Source organism: Heterocephalus glaber, unplaced genomic scaffold (genome assembly GCF_053883595.1).
Source record: "Heterocephalus glaber isolate CG9 unplaced genomic scaffold, H.glaber_assembly_v1.0 deba00000546, whole genome shotgun sequence".
NCBI classification, from domain to species: Eukaryota; Metazoa; Chordata; class Mammalia; order Rodentia; family Bathyergidae; genus Heterocephalus; species Heterocephalus glaber.
The window spans coordinates 16,934,958-16,957,032 of record NW_028258147.1 but is presented as its reverse complement, the minus strand read 5'-3'; positions in this window follow the sequence as shown (position 1 = coordinate 16,957,032).

The following is a 22,075-nucleotide window of genomic DNA, read 5'->3' as shown; positions in this document are numbered from 1 at the left end:
ATAAAAAGTTCATGAACATTTTAGAAAGACTAACATTGGTAGTAGGAGGCATAAAAAGGGAAGAAATTCACATATTTGACTCTTTTTATTTTATACTTGTATTATTACACATTTTTCCTGCACAAGGATTTCTAATTTCTTGGGATTTAGTAATTAGAAAAAACAATCAGAATAACATTTTGGAGAGACACATATACAGTTTGATAAAGACAAGAACAATCCAACTTCTAAATAAAATATGAGTACTATTATGTTAGAAATACAAATAGAACATCTTACTGAGATTTCAATCTTCTTCCATTCACTGAACGTTTTCTTCATGCCAAGTGCCATGTTATGCTGGGAATATAGAAGAAAAGAAGGCCTATCCTTGACCTCAGGTATCTCACGTTATAACCTATGTTTACTTCAAGCCCTAAAACAGCTGTGTGGAGCATATAAAGTCTTATAGTTTAGGAAATTGCACTTTAATAAAATGTTATTTTATTTCATTAATTTTTTATGTTTAATAGAAGTAAAATCTAATTATTAAAAAAGTCATGTAAATAAATGTTTACCACTTCATAAGAAGATAGTTAATCACAAAAATAAATATCTTTTAAGATCATCTTTTCCCTAAGGTTGAAAGTATTTTCATACAATAAGGGCACAAGTTAAATTAGTGAGCAAATCTAAATGATAAATGATTTTATGTGTTGTTACTATCTTCTCAGGCATACACAGTAAACTAAAATCAATTCTAATAGATTTTCACATATTTGGGGAAAATTGCATAGCCAGAGATGAAAACTGATCCAACTGTTGGGAAAATCAAAGTTTATCTTTTTGGTAGATTCTTTACTGAATAAATTTACCTGGAGCACCTCTGTATGCCAGACATGCTTTTAGGTATTTGTGAAAAGTCAAGAACCAAACAGACATCTTGAAATTCTGGATAGGAGACAGCAATAAATGAGAAAAAAATAAACCTGCATAAAAGATCAGTTTTGTATGAGTTCATGAAGAAAAGATAAGCAGGGTTAGGAATAAGAGAGATAGTATTTTAGAAAAGAAATGTAGCAGGGCTTCTCTGAAGATGTGACATTTGAGCAGAGATGCCAGAAAGATGGGAGAAGTGACATGCCTGAAACACTGTCTAAAGCATAGAGATCAGTATTCCAGAAATATGGAACAGTTAATAAATAGGGATGAATATCTCCTGCTTTTAAGAAAGGATATATGGCTTGAGCTCAGTAAATAGCAGAAAATGAAATGAAACAATCATGCAGAGCCTAAAAGTAGGTGTATACTCATTCACTTTATTAGGTTCTAGTGTAACCAGGAACAGTTTGGCAGATTTGTGGATGTCTGCTCTGTGGATAACCGACTGTTAGGGCTCGGATTATAAGAAGTAAGCCAGAACATGATTATTCCAAAGAGAGGATCATGGGAGCAGGGTGTTAGGAGTGGGCCTTGTGTAGTTTGCTCACACTTGGCTTCAGTTGAAACAAAAATGAGAAGGATTTGATGGAGATGGTGTGTCTGATGTGCAAGGAGGGCAAAAAAGAGTCACAGTTGGCATCATTTGTGGTTTTTCAAATGATGAATACTGGTACTATTTACTGAAATGGACCCAAACCTGGTATGAATGGGAGAGGAGAAATGTTTGAGATGGAGCAGATTAAACTGAATTTCTCTTTTGACACGGAAGTGGAGATGTTAGTAGAAAGTTGCAGGAGTCTGGAGTTCTTGGATGTGAGGCAAATTTGCGAGGCAAATATAACATTTCTTTTTCTGTTGTTAAATTCTTTTATTGGTACATTTTAGGTATACAACACAATTACATTTCTCATTGGGAACTTGTACCTTTACATGATGCATCTTGGTTCTTACTTTTTCCCCATTCCTAGCCCTCCCTTCACCCCCTCCACCCTTCCCTATTTACAAAGACTTTATTTCCATTTTTTCCATTTCTCAGCATTTTTCCTTTCCCTTCTTTCCTTTCCCCTGCCCCTCCCACAACCCCTACCCTGTTGGAACTTTTCTTCCTGTTTTGCATTATCGATTATTCATTTTAATCATTGGTACATTTTAGGTATACAATATAATGACATTCATCATTGGAAATTTGTACCTTTACATTGTCTCTCTTGGTTCTTATTTTTCACCCTTGCCCAGCCCTCCCTTCAACCCCTCCATTCCTCCCTATTTACAAAGATTTTGTTCCTATTTTTCCATTTTCTCATATTAATCCCATTCCCTCTATCCTTTCCCCTTCCCCTCCCACTTTCTTCCCCTTTGCCCCTTTTCTTCCTATTTCACATTATCTATTATACCTTTTAGTCCTTATTTACACTTTCAGTTTCTCACACAAGAGAAACTATTTGGTATTTATACATGTGTGTTCTATTTATTTCACTTTAGAGTATCACCTCAATGTGCATCCACTTAGCTATAAATGTCTCTAATTTCTCATTTTTTATGACTGAGTCATGCTCCATTTTATAAAAAAAACCACAATTTCTTTATCCAGTCTCCAGTTGATGGGCATTTGGGCTGTTTCCAAGTTTTAGCTATCACAAACTATGCTACTATGAACATGGGTGCGCATATATCACTGTGGTATGATTCTTTTTATTCTTTGGGGAAGATGACCAGCAGTGGAAGAGCGGGGTCAAATGGGACTTCCAGTCCTAGTTCTTTGAGGTATCTGCATACTGATTTCCACAGTGGTTGCACCAGTCTACACTCCCACCAGCAGTGGAGCAGGGTTCCTCTTTCCCCACAGCCCCACCAGCATTTGTTATTGGTTGATTTTGTGATAGCAGCCATTCTTTCTGGAGTGAAGTGGAATGTCAACATTGTTTTCATTTGCATCTCTCCAATGACCAGTGATGTTGAACATTGTTTCATGTATTTATTTGCTATTTCTGCTTCCTTGTCTGAGAAATGTCTGTTCATTTCAGATGCCCATTTTTGGATTGGGTCTTTAAATTTGTGAGGTCTGATCTTTTTAAGTTCTTTATAGATTCGAGATAGTAGACCTTTGTCTGAGGAAAAGCAGGTGAAGATTTTTTCCCACATTGTGTGTTGTCTCTTCACACTGCTGGTGGTTTCTCTTGCTGTGCAGAAGCCTTTTAATAAGAAGAGATCCCACTTGTTGATTGTTTGTGCTAGTTCACAGGCAACTGAGGTTTTGTTCATAAAATCTTTTCCTACACCGATGTCTTCAAGAGTTCTACCTAACCTCTGTTCCAATAGGTTCCGAGGTTCTATTTTAATATTTAGATCTTTAATCCATTTTGATTTTAGTTTAGTGCATGGTGAGAGATATAGGTCTAGTTTTAATCTTTGGCAAGTTGAAGCCCAATTTTTCCAGCACCATTTATTGAAGAGGCTATCTTTCCTCCACTGAGGGTGTTTGACTCTTTTATCGAAGATGAGATGGCTGAGTGTGTCTGGCATTGTTTCTGCATCTTCTAATCTGTTCCACTGGTCCTCAGGTCTCTTTCTTTGCCAGTACCATGCTGTTTTTATCACAGTAGCTTTGTAGTAGAGTTTCAGGTTGGGGATTGTGATACCCGCTGCCATGTCTCTGTTACCTAGAATTGATTTTGATATTCTGGGTCTCTTCTTACTCCAAAAGAATTGTTGGATTGTTTTCTCAAGGTCTGTGAAGTATGCTTCTGGGATCTCAATTGGAATTGCATTGAATCTATATAGCAGTTTTGGAAGTATGGCCATTTTCACTATATTAATCCTTCCTACCCAGGAGCAGGGATGTCTGTCCATTTTCTGATATCATCTTCAATCTCTCTTTTCAGAGTGCTATAGTTTCCAGAGAAGAGGTCTTTGATTTCTTTTGTTAGGTTTATTCCTAGGTATTTCAGTTTTTTGGATGCTATTGTGAAAGGAATTATTTGCCCTATTTCTCTCTCAGTGAGTCTGACATTCGTGTAGAGGAAAACTATTGATTTTTGTGTGTTGACCTTGTAACCAGCTACTTGGCTGAATTTGGTTATTAAGTCTAGAAGACTTTTGGTGGAGTTCTTGGGGTCTTCTATATACAGTATCATGTCATCTGCAAATAATGATAATTTGACTTCTTCTTTTCCTATCTTGATTGATTTTATTTCTTTCTCTTGTCTAATTGCCCTGGCTAATGTTTCCAGAACTATTTTGAACAAGAGTCATGCTAGTGGACATCCTTGTCTTGTTCCTTATTTGAGTGTGAAGAATTTCAGTTTTTGACCATTTAATATGATATTGGCTATTGTTTTTTCATAGATGGCTTTTATCAGTTTGAGGTAAAGACCATCTACACAAAGCTCAGTTTCTTCTCAAAGTCTCATTTTTTTCTACCTTTCCTGTATAACAAGTTAATTCTCCTTGTGCTGCCATGGCTCGCAGGAGACTAGGACTTACTGCAGAGGTTCTAGTAATGTCCCCTTTCCCTGTTCCCTACAGTCAGTGTATTAATTATCTTATTTTCAAATGTTAAACCAATTTTTTTTTCTGAAGTAAATTTCACTTGATCAGGTTATATATTTCTTTTTATCTTGCTAGATTTAAGTACTAATATTTTGTGAACAATATTTGCATCTGTTCTTTTAAGATTTATTATTTTGCAAACTTTTCCTATGATGTTGTTGTATCCATGTATACACGAATATAGTTAGCTGCCATACAGAACTCAGAAAATTGAAAACTAAACATCATTTATTCCACATCTATAACTTCCAACTTCCTTTTTGTGACTCTATTAATTTATTATTCTTCCACCATCGACCAATTTGACAAAGACTGCAAATATAAGTCTAATATATACTGTGTCTACTCATTACAAAGTGCTACTGGTTTGCACATTCACACAACTCGTAATATGTGTTAGTACAAAGGTTCATATTTGTTTCTTCAACTATTTGTCTCTTGCCACAATGGATAGATCACAAAACTATGGATAGCAGGCTAGGATGAATAGTAAAGACAATTAAGATCTTATCGACTCATCCAATTCTTAATATCTTCCTGCTGGAACTCAGTTACAGCCTCCTCTTTTGCCAGATTTGTAGTACTTGGAATATAGACATAAAAAAAATTTTTGAATTAAGTTGAATTATCTAAAAACTCACTACCCATCTTGTCCCTCCTTATCTCTCAGCGTTTTCTTTCATGTGTTCTTGACATCCAGCTGTCCTTCCTGTTCCCTAGCTGTATGTTGCAAAATTTCACCTCATCCACCAATCTGATCTCCTACAAGATCTTAGTCTCTCCTCTTTAATAAAGGTAGTTCTCCTTATTTTTAAAACACATTTCAATTATTATCTCCATTCCTAAGTTCTCCTTGAAATGTCTGAAATTAATATAGTTCTTCCTGAGGCAGAACAAATTATATCCTTATTTGCAAGGTGCGGCCCCCAAAGACACTTATATTGTAACATATAGAAGATCATGCAAATGCTATATATTTTTTGTTTTTGAATTCAATTAATTAGAGACAGGAATTTATGCAATTGTCTGTTACACTTGGATTTTCCAGTTAAAACTTCAACCAAGACTGACTTGAAATAGTATAAAGGAACTTTTGGAAAAATGCCACTAGTGTTTTTGCCATATTTGCAAATCAAAAGCAAAAATTAAACAAAATTTAGAAACTTGGAACTTGGATATGGACTTAGTGGGATTTTTGTAGACATTCAAAAGCAACAAAACATATAAAAATCATTTCACAGATTGAAATTGTTACAAATATGAATCAGTGAGACCTCTTGAGTTATGAAGATGTCAAATTGTTATTGGCTTTCTAGGGTTCATCAAGTATAGGAAACATTTCTACTTGAATCATTCAGCATTAAAATCTGTAAATGTATGGCCCATTATAAATGTTTAGTTTGTGAGAATTTATACAAACACTTTATTCAAGAATGGCTCCATTGTCTCAATATTTTCATGGACATAACATTTTGTATTTTTAAGTCAAAATAATATGTACAAATTGTGATGTGCAATGTTATATGATGTTATATCACCTTTCAAACATCATTTGTGCCAAATCCTATATTTTAACTATTATATTTATGATCCTTTGCAAAAATCATAGGCATGGCTCTGCTCTTTACAGTAATTTAACAGTATCAGAAATTTAGGCAATAAGTGTCAAACAGGAAAAAAAATAGGAGTGTTCTCCAGTGAAGATCAATATACTAAATTGATACTTAATCCTTGTAGAAGAAATTATGTAGTGCAATCAAGAACTCTTCTTAAGCTGGCATTTAGTTACCTATTTTGGTGTAACAAAAATTCAAATTCTTGATGTCCAGAACTGCAGAGTATAATAATATGATATGTCTTTGACTTAAAGGTTTGGAGTAAGTTGATCCACAACAATGGCTGGAATATACAAGTGTTCTTATTTGATGCCAAGACACAGCTTTCTGATACACTGAACATTCAATACCCGTTGGCATCCTGAGGAGTCACCTATCCTTAAGTCTCTGGGAGACAATCTGAGGTATTACAGGCTCATACATGAGGTTCTACTTTCCTAGTGCTAAAAGGAACTACATGTAGCAGTAAAAAGTAATCGAGACAGAATGTATAAATGGATTTTCTAATCACAGTAATAATTTTTTTAATTTTTTGTACTATTTCTTTTTCTATCTTAAAACAGAGGATACAAAATAGTCATATGGCCAAAGATTCTGATGAATAAAGTTTGAATATATATTATTCTGTGAGATAAATAAACCCCATATAACTAGGGTTTTTTTAATAGAAATAATACAATTTACCAAGAAAGAATACTATGCTAAAAATCTAAAGGTATTTTAAATAACATATATCATATATATTCAAAAATAGAGAAAAAATGAAGTTTAATTAGTATTGACATTTGAACTCACTACTTTTTTATCATGTTTACTTATAGTAAGATGATCATAACCTTAGTATTATCATATATTTAAAAGCATGCTGGTCGTTAAATTATATTTTTGTAAGAGAGACCTTAGACCACAATACAAAATTGAGTAAATTACCCATGGAAAGGAAGCTGTACATTAATCAAAAAGAAGAAAGGAGATGGTCTAATTTCTGAAGTCAATACTGGTCTTTTAAAAGCAAAGCTTTATCTCTACCAACTGCTAAGCCAGGATTAATGTTGAGATTCATTGTATGCAGAATCACGTACTATATATGGGCATAAGTTGTTACTAATCAAAAGACCTTGGTAAGAACAGCTTGCAGACTTACTTTGAATACTTAGCATATGATGGTCTGCTCTTAGATTCTTATGTAAGACAGCCACGGACACTGTTCTCCACTTAGAAATAAGCAAAATAAGGCATGTAAGTGGTAAATATTTGCTTATTTTTTTAGTTTTATGACAATCAATGCAAATACTGCCCCTGGAAACCATCAGCTTTGAAAGGAAGCCTGGCACATTTGAATGTTACTCCTGAGTTGGTAGCCAGCAGCTAAATGACTACAACCTCTGAACATCAACTGAATCCCTGATAAGGTTCTCCTCTTTCTAAAATCAATTATTTAGGGAGCAGCAGTCCTTCCAAACTAAAATGATAGAATCTGAAATCCAACTTACTTGTGGCACTGAAACTGCTCACCCTAACAACCTAACCAGAATTTTGAGTACATGAGAAAAGTACCTTGAATTTCAAGAACTTCAACAACTATTCGATGTATTATTCACATTCTTTAAATTGCAGCCAAAAATGCTCATTAAAGAAAGCATCTCTCCAATCCTAGCTGAAAAATCATGTATTAAGTCCTGAGATTGAGTCTGGAACACTAATGTCAAAGGTCTGATGCTGACCACCCTTCTATATTCTCATTCTGAACTAGTTGGGTTTTTCCTGTTTTATATTCCTGTCAATTGTTTAATAGTATCCCCTGCAAGGCATACATGTCAGTAATTTCTCAAAGGGTTGACCAAGCGATGTGTCCATTTTTCTAATTATGAGAACCAGCAGAGCCAACAATCCTAAATAAACACAAAGAAATCTCAGTACCACAGCTCACTCTCAGGGGCCAGACATGAACTCCAGACCCTTCCCTGTTTTACTTCTAGACTTGGGTCTAGAAGTTCATTCTTGCCTGTTTTGACTTGGAATTTAGATTCCTTGTCTTCTAAAATATTATTTTCTTTGGATGGAAATTCAAGCTTTTACAAACTTTGTAGAAATTTTTAAATTTCTCAATTAAAATAATTCTAACCCTTCTCTAAAACCTGAATTTTAAATCTGGTTTTTAAAAAGTCAAGTATTAAGCAGGTATGGTGGCACATGCCTGTAATTCTATCACTCAGGAGGCTGAGGCAGGAAGTTTGCTGCAAGTTCCAGGCCAGCCTGGGCTATGCAGTGAATTCAAGGTTAGCCTGAACTTCACAGGAGGCCCTGTCTCAAATCCTTTCCCCACAAAAATGTTAAATGCTATAAGAAGAAATGGACAAGTATGGAATTCCCAATATGGATGAACTTGTTTATAAGTGGTGGGCTTAAATAACACAGGGAGCACAGCAAGGAATAATGAAAAAAATATAATCTTCTAGTATTACTGTTTCATATATTATAAAGGTTTTTGAAACCGTGTTTTTGCATATTTATGAAAACCGCACACACCTGAGTTTGCAGTTTTAGGGAAAATCTAATTTTGTATTGCACAGTGCAAAAGGTGGTGTTTTTACAGTGTGTGAATATAATATTTAAATCACACATACACACACGCACAAAGTTTCAAACAGAATCATCATTTATTTTTTCTAGTTGCCAGAGTGCTACCTTTGGAAGGATTTTGAAGTCAAGTTCAAATTCAGTAAAAAAGTTTTATGTTCATATAGTCATGTTTTCCATGGTACAAGAAGAGAGATGGGAACTATATATACATGGTTTAGAAGTTTGCCTTATAATGCTACAGTGTGCTCAAAATCAGTGTGATCCCATATAAATGATTATGTCCAATACCTGATACTTTATGAGTACAATTAATTAAAACACAATAGTCTTCACAAAAAGTTTTATTGAATATATTAGAGCTCTGATTTCTACTTCATTATGAATCAAAATAGAGAAAATATGTTTCATAAAGGATTTCACTTAAAATAAGATTTTTCTAATCATGGTCACAGACTTATTTAAATGTAACATTACATGAGTAAAAGAAGTCATGAATAATTTTTAATTCACCAAACTCTATTAAATCAATTACACCCCATATTTCTTTCAGCCATTCTTTCAATTGGTATTGTTACTTTTATAATTATAGTAGTAAGAATTTATATATTATAGTTATTTTCTCTGAAAATCTTTGAATTTTAAGATGCTTGTTCATTTTCCATGTACAAAATGTAAAAAAGTACATTATATTTTGATGATCTAGCCAATATATTTAAATTTTGTTTTCATGTAGTTTTTTATTCACAGACTCAATTATCACATATATAAAATATAGACTAAGAAAATTTTATTTTTAACTATATTATTACTTAGAAAGGATAAAATTTATTTTACAAGTGTGAGGGTGGTAGATAGCACCAATCCTTAGAAGTCAATTATTTTGTGTTCATTCTCATTCCATCTTCCTTTAGTTTTGTTGTCAGATATGACTGGTATAGAGGAAATATTCATGACGGCAGTTTTTCAGATAGTCCTCTCAACATAAAACTGAATCAGCAGTTACACAGCAAGTTTTAGAATCTAGCAATTCATATCCTATATATGACTAAGGTAATTTATGGCCAAATCTCAGTAAACTTCAGATTCACATGGGGAGTTTAAAGCAGTGAACTGCTTGAGTCCTGGTCCCATTCTACCAAAGAAGAATTTCTGGGATATAAGATTGAAGAAATATGTAAAAGTCTCTCATAGTGCTCACTTCAGCACACATATACTAAAAGTTTCTCACAGATGCAAGTGATCAGTCAGGCTTGAGAACAATGCATATGAAATAAATATATGCATGGGTGTGTCTGTGTCTGTTGTCTGTGTGTATCTGTGCTGTGTCTATGGGTGGGAGAGGGATGGAGAGCAAAGAGAGAGTTCTTGTGACTAATGTGCCTTGTGGCAAATGTTATATATGCCCTTGAAAGAACCCCTTAATAGTACTAACTGAAGGCCACATTTGGATAACTACCAGCCTTTTAAAAATGACTTTTCAAGAAAACTCTTGAGAACTTTTGAACACCTGATGAGATGCTAGAACAGAAAAAGTGTAGAAATGGATTTTGCTAACCTAAAATTTTTTTTGTGCTAAAAAAAGAAGGTGAAAAAATGACTGTTGAAAGCATGCACAGAGACAGTATTGACTTTTCCTTAGGGTTCCTAGGTAAAGGTGAATTAACTGAGTAACATTGTTTTGACACAATCTTTCAGTAGAGAAAGTGAGGTTATAGATTGCAGAGAATAGTCTGAAATTAGACTTTGCTGAGTCCAAAAGTCTCACTTGTCGCCCAGCCTGTCTTACTGGACCGGCTGGTAATCCCAAATTCATACTAAAGGCTAGCGGATTTGGCTTCCCCTGACACACTGCACACCACTCATATGACCTATCCCTTTAGTGAAATAGAAAGTAGACGTTAGACTTCTAATTAAAATTTCCATAGAATTTCACCTGAAAACACAGAAATCAATACTGTATGCTACTATGCTTCTGAGGATCATTTTCAAACATGTTTGAAATATGAGCTAAAAGATTCTTTTTGGAAGTGAACATATTGAGAGTGGTGGAGACTAACTGGAAACCAGTGTATTTAGACAAAACCCGAATACTCATATGCATGTATTTAAGGAATTTCAAAGTGAGTGTAAACTTCCTATCAAACAAGGATAAAACCTTACAAATTTTAGATAATGATTGAGGCTTCATAAGGTGATACAATAATCTAAGTGAATAAAATTAAAAAGAATGCCAAAAATTTTCAGTGAAACAAAGTATACAATAAAGATAACCAGGTCAGGCAGAAATAAAAGGAGTGTGAAAACAGAATTTTTACTAGATGTAAAAATTTGCAAATTAATCTGAATTTTCAAGAAAGATTTTGAGTGCAGATTCTCAGTACTCATACCCAGGAATTCTGATGCAGGAGGCCTGGTGCAAGAGCCATGAATCTGACTTATGGTAAATTCCTCAAGTGAGTTAAATGATCACTTTAGTGTAGGTAGGAATTACCAGGTCAGGAGAAAGAGAAGTGTTCTCCAACTCTTAATATATGAGTAAAAATTCTATTTCTGTCCCTTATAAATGAACCTGGATGAAGAATATTATTTAAGCATTTCAGGCTTCAGTGTAAAATGAGGAGCATGAACCGGAATAAGATGGCTGGAATATATTGCTCAAATAGAATGGTCCACAGAGCTCCTGCCAGCACAGCTTCTCTGTGAATTGCAAACAACATGATCCTTTACATAGAAAACCTAAAACACTCCACCAAAAGACTTCTAGAATTAATAACCAAATTCAGCAATGTACCAGAATATAAAATCAACATTCAAAAGGAAGTCACCTTGCTGTACACCAATAAGTATCTGAGAGAGAAATTAGTAAAACAATATAATCCCTATAGCATAAAAAAAAAATACTTAGGAATCAATCTAAGGAACTGAAAGACCTCTGCAAAGAAAAATATAGGTCAAAAAAAGAAAAAGAGATCAAATAGACTATCAGAAAATGGAAAGATGTCCCCTGTTCCTGGATAGGCAGAAACAATACTGTCAAAATGGTAATACTTCCAACTGATATACAAATGTAATGCAATCCAAATCAAATGCCAATAACATTTCTCACAGAACTAGAAAAAAGAATCCTAAAATTCATATAGTAAAGAAGAAAGCCAAAAAAAAAAAAAAAAAGGAAAAGTAATCTTGGGCAATAATAGCAAAGTAGGAGGCACACAATCTCAGACTTCAAGACATACTTCAAAACCATAGAAAAACAGTATAATATTGGCAAAGATATAGATATGTGGATCAATGGGACAGAATGGAGGCTGCAGAAACAACCTGATACACACTTAGCCAGCTGATCTTTGACAAAAGGGCCAGAAATATGTGCTGGAGGAAAGATAGCCTCCTTAGCAAATGGTGCTAGGAAAATTGGCTGTTCATATACAGTAGATTTAATTTAGACCAATATGTCTCACCACGTACTAAACTAAAATCAAAATAAAGATTAAAATGCTAAAACGGAAACACTTAATCTGCTGGAAGATAAAATATGTTAAACTCTTGAAGTCATAGACCTAGGAAAGGACTTTCAGAGCAGAATTCTAATTGAACAAGTCAAACAGCAAGAGTCAAAAATGACATCATATCAAATTAAAAATTTTGTTCACAGCAAGGAAAACAATGAATAAAGAGACACTCTACAGAATGGAAAAATTTTGATAACTACACTTTGAATACAAGATTAGCATCTATAAGACATAAAAATCTCAACAACTAAACCTCACCAAAATAAAAGACTCAATAAAAAATAGGCAACTGAAATGAATAGACACTTCTGAGAAAAAGAAATACGGTCAATAAATACAAGAAAGTATGCTCAATATCACAAGCCATTAGGGAAATGTAAATTAAAACAACACTGAGATTTCATCTTAGGCAAGACAGAAATGGCCATTATCAAGAATTCAAGTAAGAATAAATACTGGTGAAACAGTGATGAAAAAGGAACCTTCCTATATTGCTGGTGAGAATATACAACCATTTTGGAAATCATTATAGAGATTCCTCAAAACACTAAAAATAGAAATTCAATTAGAGCCATGTATTCCTCCTCTAAGTATCTTTCCAAAAGAGTTGAAGACATCAGTTTACAACAGTACATCCATATCAATCTTTAGAGCAGCACAATTCATAATACCTACATCTAGAAAGGTGCCTATATACATCAACAGACAAATGGCTAAAGAAAATGTGGTATCTATGCATTATGAAATGCTGCTCAGATATAAAGAAGAATAAATTTGAATTATTTCTAGGAAAAGGGATGTAACTTAAAAACGTAATGTTCAGTGAAATAAATCAGACACATAAGCTTAAATACAGTATGGTTTATCTTATATGAGAAATCCAAAGTATAAATGAAGTACAGAACAAAATGAAAGACAGATGGGATGAAAGTGGAAGGCAGATCTTTTGAAAATGAGGAGGAGAGTAAAAGGAGAAAAGAGAAAGGGGTGAAGAAAGAACTGGAAAGTGTTGCATACATGTACCACCCACACATGATGTATATAATCATTACACATCTAGACAAAGCGATAGGGAGGAGGGGATGGAAGGGAAGAGAATTAAAAAGAACTAAAATTTATTCAGTACATGCACCAACTCCCTAAGGTAAATGTAACTATGTACTGCAAACATACTAATAAAATAAAATTAAAAAGAAAAGGTTTGGAGCACAGGGTGCCTGATCATTTCCCTGCCTGCCAACAGCCTCTGATAGAACCTTTCTGAGCTACTCAAATTATAAGTTAAAAACAAAGCAGCTAAAAACAAAACAAACAAACAAAAAACAAAGCAGTTGATGGACTCTAAGAGGCCTTCCATATCTACATTTACAAAATTGGTCAGAATAATTTCTGTCATATTACTTATTAATTAAGAAGGTAAATGGGAAACAGAAATAGGGTCAGCCACAAGATCCAATTTGCTAGAATCAGAATTCTGTCTTTAAATGGCATTAGGCCAAATAAGCTGCTAAGAATCAGGAGAGAAGCTGATGGGGGTTTAATGTCTGCTGCTTCTTTTGCTCGTAACAGCAATGCATTTGATAACAAATCTACCATCTGTCATATGAGCCAAGGAATCCAAGCTTCCATGACAAATGTTCTAATGACGCATGCAGTTGTGATCCATCATGTCTCTGGGTCTGTAATGGAGGAGCAGATCAGTCAGTCTTACTCTCATGTTGGTTGGTAGCATGCCCTCTAACCTGTGAGAAAGTTATGCCTCGCCATACAAAGCAAAACATTTTAGAAAGGTGATTGTATTTAAAGATTTTTAAAAACTGAATTAAGATTAACAATACTGAGATCATAATATATATCTCATAAAATTTAGATATTTCTCCATGTATTAATTTCATATTTTCACTCTGGTGTATAGACATCTGCATCAATTAATACATTTCTGAGAACATCGAATCTGCAAGTAAAACATCCCTAAGAGGCAGAAATATTCTGAACTCTTAAATGAACTAGTTTGTTACAAAGTGTGTGTATAATGCTATTTTATTTTGTGTAGTAGGTATATTATGAAGACAGTTTAGAAACCTAATTAAAGCTTTAATATGCAAGATAATCACATGATTTGTTCCTTTTACCTATTTTTCCTTTTAAATGCTTTATCCTTTGTAAACTCTGCCTGTCATCATTATCCTGATTTTCTAATTGAAAAATCTCTTTAAGACAGATTAATAATTTTCATAGTAACATGTACATATATTTTAGAAGATTATTTAGGAAGGAATGATAGATATTAAACAATTGTGTTTCCTATTTCAAGGTAGTTGATGAATTAAATGGACATGTTTGCCTTTTCCCTTTTCAAATGCCAATACAAAGCCAAAAGAGGATTTGTAGTTTTGGTTTTTTATATTGTTCTTTATAAACAAAAGTCAATGGTAAGACTATAGAATTTAAAAAGAGAGAGGAAATATTCCATCAGTACAACAAAAAATATTGATAATCTATGGAATATCACATAGAAGCTAGGCTTGAAAATAATCACAAAACCCAAACTATTTGCTTTAATATTTTTGCCTTGTAAACCAAGACATGCTTCTCATAGTTGTCATCAGATCATCAGCATTGCCTTAATCAGAATTTATTAGAAATGGAAAATCCATGGCCCCAATATGGACCTAGTTAATAAGAATCTGTCAGTTTTACAAGATTCCACAGGTGATACTTATGTGCACTAAATGTGAGTAGTCTGGTCCAAAGGTATTCTAACCTAGGGGTCCCACTGCCTAGCCCAAATGTACCTGTATTTGTCCAGGGCTTACTTGGACCAGGCTACACAAAAAAAGGTGAATTATGGGTGAACAAGTTAAGCTTTGTTTGCATTTACAGCCTTCCCCAATGCTTGTATTACTGCCAGGGGTCTGTGTTCTTTCATTTTAGTGGTGTTTTTAGATTCTTATAGGAACATGAAGCTTATGGTGAACTGCAGATGTGAGGGATCTAGATTGCACTCTTCTTAGAAGAATCCAGTGTCTGATGATTTGAGGTGGAGCTGAGGTAATGATGTTAAAACTGAGGAGCAGCTGCAAATACAAATTAATACTAACAGAACCTATAATAAATTGCTTGTCCACTCATAACAACCCTATCAATGAATGACAAACGACAACCAAACTGATGTGGTGGAAGGCTTTATAGTGGCAAGGGAATTGAGGTACTCCAATTGTACTACTGTGTATATTAAGTCAGAATCTGACACATTTTAGTCCTCATACCCTGCTCATTGTTTTATTTACTATTTCCATCCATGGCTCTTTTCATAACAGCTTTGGTAAGTCCACAGTCTAAACCTAGCCAAATGAATATAAAATAAATGTCACTGGAGAGTTTCTTTGAAAAAGGGAAAAGACACAATGATGGGACAGCAGAAGATTCTAAGACTGCCAACAAGATGTGTGTGTGTGTGTGTGTGTGTGTGTGTGTGTGTTCATGTGTGTGTTTATAAAATGGAGTACTACTCAGACATAAAGAATGATAAACTAGAGACCTTGAGAACATACTCTTAAGTGAAATAAATAGGTGTAAATACTAAACTGTTTCTCTGGTGAGAGAAACTGAAACTGTAAATGAGGACCAAAATGTATAACTGATATTATGAAATAGGAAGAAAAGTTTCAAAGGGTAAGGGAAACTGGGAAGGGAGTGGGGGAAAGGAAAGAAGGAAAAGAAAAACAATAAGAAAGGAAAACGAAGAACAAAGTTTTTGTAAACAGGGAGGCGTGAAAGCGTGGAAGGGAGGGAAGGGGAATGGGAAAAAACAAAACCCAAGATATATCATGTACAAGTACAAATTCCCAATGATGAATGTGATTGTAATGTATACCTAAAATGTATTAATAAACTTAATGAGTAAAAAAACCCACCCTGAATTGTAAAGAAAATACAAAGAGTCCTAATTAAATAATGGATTTGTTGCCATCAGTGATTCACGTTCTCAAATCCAACTTTGTATAATATCTGGTGACTTGCTGTCCTATGAAGCCAAGAAACCTTCAAATCTGCTTTGCCACATTGTGACAAATCACCCTGCCTTAAAAGATAAGCCTCATCCCATTTGTGCTTATTTATTGATCCAGCAATGTCACACAAAACCTAAACTACTTTTTCATTCCTGTGAAGTGAAGTATCTGGCAAGCATCAAAGTAGGGACTAGATGGAAAGACCTCTGCTTGCATTTCCTATCATGCACAGAGGGGGCCAGGTAGCTTTTCTTTTTTTTTAGTCCATGTTTATACTGGAATATATAATTTTTTTTGTTACCAGGGATCAAACTCAGTGTAATATATACCTTTTAAAGATAAGTCTTTAAAATTTTATTTAAAAGAAAAATTGAACACAAAGGAAAAGAGCAATTGTTGAAAGGTATGGTTTCATCACATGAGATCATTCCCAGTGACTAGGTACATTAATAGTGTTAAGAAGTCATCACTATTGCAGAAGAATTGATCCTGCTTGGTGTTAAGGCATTTGTGAATTTTTAGGAGACACTGCTGTTCAAAAGGTGTCCTCTTTAGGCCATCAATATAAATAGAAAATTAATTAAATAGCAGACAATATTGAGGCACAGTTGTTAGGATTTCACATGCAGTCCAAGTTGAGGACTCTACTAATATGGACAACAAGCAACAATGTTTGTTTTCGAGAGATACGATTTTCAGAAGGATGTGCATGAGGAAATATTATGTGCACTTTCGTTGCCAATCAACACCACAGCTGCAGAAATATACAAGTCTTTGAATAATTACACATCAGGAAAACTGAATCGGTCATTCTGCATCAGTATGTGGAGGGTCAGAGCTCCCATGACTGGACAGCTGTTTGGTTTCTCTACTTGGATCAAAGAGGTCACTGCTGAATATGAGTCTATCCAATACATCGTTTGTAAAAAATTCTGGCTAGCTGAAAAACATCAACCGAAATAGATGATTTTTTTAAGTGGAAATGCAATTGTCAACCAAATTGCAATACATGCTCTTAACTCTTATGTGCTTGCACAGCTCTGTGAGACAGGCATAGAGGACACACGGGTTCTCTTATACATAGAAGTGAAGTAACTTTCTAAAAGTAGATCATTGGTCAGAGTTTTGAGTTATAAAAACTTCATCACCCACTTTTTTTTTTAGAAAAGCAGTCAGCACAGGCAGCACATACCAGTGACACTGAATGGATTAAAAGCTTGCCTTTTTGTGTGACATAATCAGTCTGCTTCCCAAACTCAATCTGTCACTTCAGGTGAGAACAACAAATATGTTTAAGTTAGATAAAGTGGCTGCATTCAAAGCCAAACTGGAATTTTGGAGGCAACAAATGAACATTGGGATTTTTTTTTTTTTTGTACCAGAGATCAAACTCGGGACCTTGTGCTTGAGAGGCAGGTGGCGGAACCACTGAGCTAAATCCCCGGCCCCGAACATTGGAATTTTTAATGTTTCAAACATTAGCAGAGATTTTGAAAGAAACTGAGCCTAGGCCTCCTTTCACGGATCTAGTTCATGATAACCTTTCTCGGCTTTTGAGAATTTGAATATTACTCCCTAATCATGAAAGACTGCTTAAGTAGGTAAGAATGAATTTCTGTCCCATTTGTGAACAGGCCAAGTGAATCAACTTTCTGCTGGAAGAAGATCGGTTGCTTCAGATTGCAAATAACAATGTCTTTAAAAGCAGGTTTGAGGCACTTTTACATCTCCATACTTTCTGTTTTAAAGTCAAAGTGGAATACCCTGAGATTGATACAAAAGCATTAAAAAGTATGCTTCCATTTCCAACATCCTATCTTTGTGAAGCAGGGTCTTTTATAATGACAGTAACCAAAACAAGGTTATGGAGGAGACTGAATATCAGCAAAACTCTTCCAGTGTCATTGTAGTCCATCATCTGCAGATTGGATTGTCTATTTTCAGAAAAACATGCTCTGACCTTCCACTGATTCTGCATTATGGTGAGTTGTATAATTGATCATCTTCTTGTACACTGCAATAATAATAGAAATAAATTGCAAATAAATGTAATGAACTTGAATCATCCTCAAACCACCTTCCCTCCAGTGGGTCTGTGGAAAAATATTTTTTCCATGAAACTAGTACCTGGTGCCAAAAAGATGGGCAGCTGCTGTTCAAACCTAAGTACTCTTATCCTTAGCTTTACAGAAGTCTGTCTTACTTGGAGAACTTTTAACAACCTATCACTTTTCTTTTTACCTAAAGGTCTGACTTAATTGGTCTGGTGTAGGAATGTTTTCAAATCCCCCAGGTCATTTAATGTACAGCTAGCTTTGAGAACTATTGCTCCAGGCCCTACAGCAATGTGGTTGAGTGAGATGTGAACTGTGAGATGATCATCAAAATTACAAAAGAACTTTGAGCAGGTGGACTGGTTACTAATCTCAAATAACATCTGTCTGATAGTAAAACAGCAATGAGAATGCATAAAGCAACTTAAAAGGCTGAGCAGTCTTCTTGGAAGAAGTAGCAAAAACTGCAATTGAATCTGAGCTAGGGGTTTTACTCATGGTAGAGCAAAAGCTTAGCATGTGTGAGCCTAAGGGTTCAACCCCCAACACTACACATGAGACACACACAGAGGAAAGAATAACAATACTGACCCTGCAGTTGAATGATAAGTTCACTGGGAGGGATGCAAGCAGAAGTAATTTTCAAAGCTCTTCATGTGATTTGAATGTGCTGCCATGTCTGAAAATTATCAGTATGGAAAATGCTACAAAGTGGAAAGATTTAATCATAATATCAGTGCCACAGAGAGAACACAAGCCAAATTATGGAACTTGCATTGTGCACACATAGTAAAATAATCGGTCTTAATATATATCAGGAAGATTTCTTCCTTCTGTAATCAAGGAGCTATCAATTTGTCTATGTGCTCTCCACTCAATCTGAAGAGAAATTTGCCGGTCTAAATATTTCCTCTATTATATTGTTACTATTATGTCCAGGGAAACCTATGTTGAAAGAGTTTTCAGGAATAAAGACACTATTAAAATTGCCAAAGGATTGTACATTAGCAATAATTTTTAAATATGTTTAGACAACAAAGCATCATCAGCCATTTGAGGAAAGCCAAACTTTAGAGTAAGCAAAGTACCTTGAGAGTTAAAAGAGAAAGAATAATAGGCAAGAAATGTAAAAAGAAAAAGTTTCAAATTGATTGCAATGAAAACTAAGTAAAAATGTTGAAAATTAAGTATCACTTATGGAAAATTATTTTTATTAATAGTGGTATTGCATAGTTGTATGAATATGAATAAAAATTCAATTATTAATATGAAATACGAAGATGATGAAATGAAGCCCAACAGAGATAAAAAAAAGATGGAATATATGTGGAGTCTGGGGAAAAGAAAGAAAGGGATGTTGTCTAAAACAATATGAATTACTCTAAAATTCCCATTACAATTCTAATTTCCAGAAAATAATATAAATTCCATCAGGATTTTAGGGGAAAAGATTTCTAACTGGCCAAACACTATCTCGCATTCTGTTTTAGTCTGATTTCTCATGGCTGGAACAAAATATCTGACACTTAAAACTTAAAGGAAGAAAAATATTATTTTTGTCTCACAGTTTCAGACGTTTCAGCATACAGTTAGCTGGCTCCACACAGAGACCATGTAGATGAGTATGGCAGGCAAAAGCACTTGTAGATGAAGAGCAATAGAAAGGATTAGGGGCTAGATAGAGTTGCCAGTGTTGCACCTTCATGACTCACACAGGCACACCCAGAAGTGTGCTTTATCAATCCCTAGGCAGCTCCCAAGCCAATCAAGGAGACAGTCAAGGTGACAACACATGCCCATATACAAAATGAGAAAAAGGTAAATGTTGGGAGAGGATGCATTCTATATTCTATGTGCTGAAAACAGTCATGAAAGAATGCCAACATTTGAGGGTTATTGGGGGAAAGAAAAATATTTCATGATCTCCTAAAAGAGGAAAAGCATAAAGGAAAATGATATAAAACAAAAAGGTGAAGAAATCATAAGATGCACATTTGTCTAGAAATTATTGATCATAAATCCCTGAGCTTAATATAATTCTTTAAATGATTTTCTAAAATGGTAATAGAACAAAGTGATCTATAGCTTTCAGTGCAATCCTTATCAATGTACCAATGAAATTCCATGGAAATATAGAAAAAAATTTCTAAAATTCAAATGGAAACAGAAAAGATCTCCAGAAGTCAAAGCAGTCTTGGCTAAACCATCAAAACTAGAGATGTCACACTACTTGACTAAGATATTACAGATCTGTAGTAGCCAAAGTGCATGCACATGGTGCTAGCATAAGATTAAATAGACTGAAGGAAAAGAAAAAAAAGACACAGGGAAAATTCATGCACATATAATCAACTTTTGACAAGGGTTCAAAGAACACATACTGGGAAAAGACATTCTCTTTAAGAAATAATTTTTGGAAAATTAGATATCTTCAGTGAATGCAACCAGATGCCTATCTCTCATCACATAGACAAACTAACTAAAAATTAACTTAAAATCAAAGACTTAATTTAACATAAAAGAGTATAAAATTGCTAGAAGTAGATATAGGGTAAATGCTTTATGACATTGATCTAGACAAGATTTTTTTGGATAAGAATCAAAAATGCAAGTAAGAAAATAATAAACAGTATCAAAAATAAGTAATATTCCAAACAGAAAAAATTCTACATAACAAAGAAAAATTAAACCAAATGAAGAGAAAATCAACACAATTGGAGAAGTATTTGCCATTTATGCATCTGACAAGAGATCAATAACAGAACTTAACCCAATAGCAAAATAAAACAAGTAGTTCAATTAAAATATGAGCACAACTCTGAATAAATATTTCCAAAGAAGTTGTACAAATGACTAACAGGTATATAAGAAAATGTTCACAATCACTAATTATTAGTGCAAATGAAAGCTCCAATGAGATATCTCTTCATAGCAATTAAAATGGTTTTTACAAAAAGGATTCACAAATCACATTCACACATGCACTCACACTCCCATACATACATGCACACCAAAAAATAAATCCTGGCATGAATGTAGAAAAGTGGAAATTTACAAACTATTTTAGAGAGTATGAATTAGTACAACTAATACGGAAAACATACATTATGGATGTGCCACAGAAAACTGAAGTAGAACTACCAAATGATATCACCACGTGGTATCTATTCAAAGAGGATAAAATGAACATGTATAAAAGACACCTGCTCTCTCACATTTATTGCAGCAAGCACGATTCACAATAGCCAAAATATGGGATAAACTGAAGTATCAATGGATGGATGATGAAAAGCAAATGCGGACTATATTAAGCCAGTAAAAAGATGAAAGCCTTACTTTTGTTAAAATATGGACAGACCTGGAGGACAACACATTAAGTGAAAAAAGCCAGACACAGAAAGGTAAATACATGATTTCAGTCATTTATAAAGTCTAAAAACATTGATCTCATGGTAGTGAAAAATAGAACAGTGGTTTCCAGAAGCCTGGGAGGGTAGAGAGGAATGAGGCAAGGGGGATGAGCATGGCTATTATGAAATTATACATCCTCCTCTGACCATGTCAGCCAATCAATCCCCTACTGTAATTATGGATAGAGTCTATTAGTTATATTCTTGTAAGGAATTGTAATATAGCCGAACCACTCTATCAACTTTGGGATGTTATAGAGAGATAAACAAAGATTTAGCTGATTGTTATTATAATATTTTAACTTGATTTTTCTTTCTAAGAAGAAAAGCAACAAAAGAGAATGGTCCATAGACTGGTTATATTTAAGACTTGAAAGGGTTAGAGACATATTAACCTCAGGAAAATCAATCTGTATA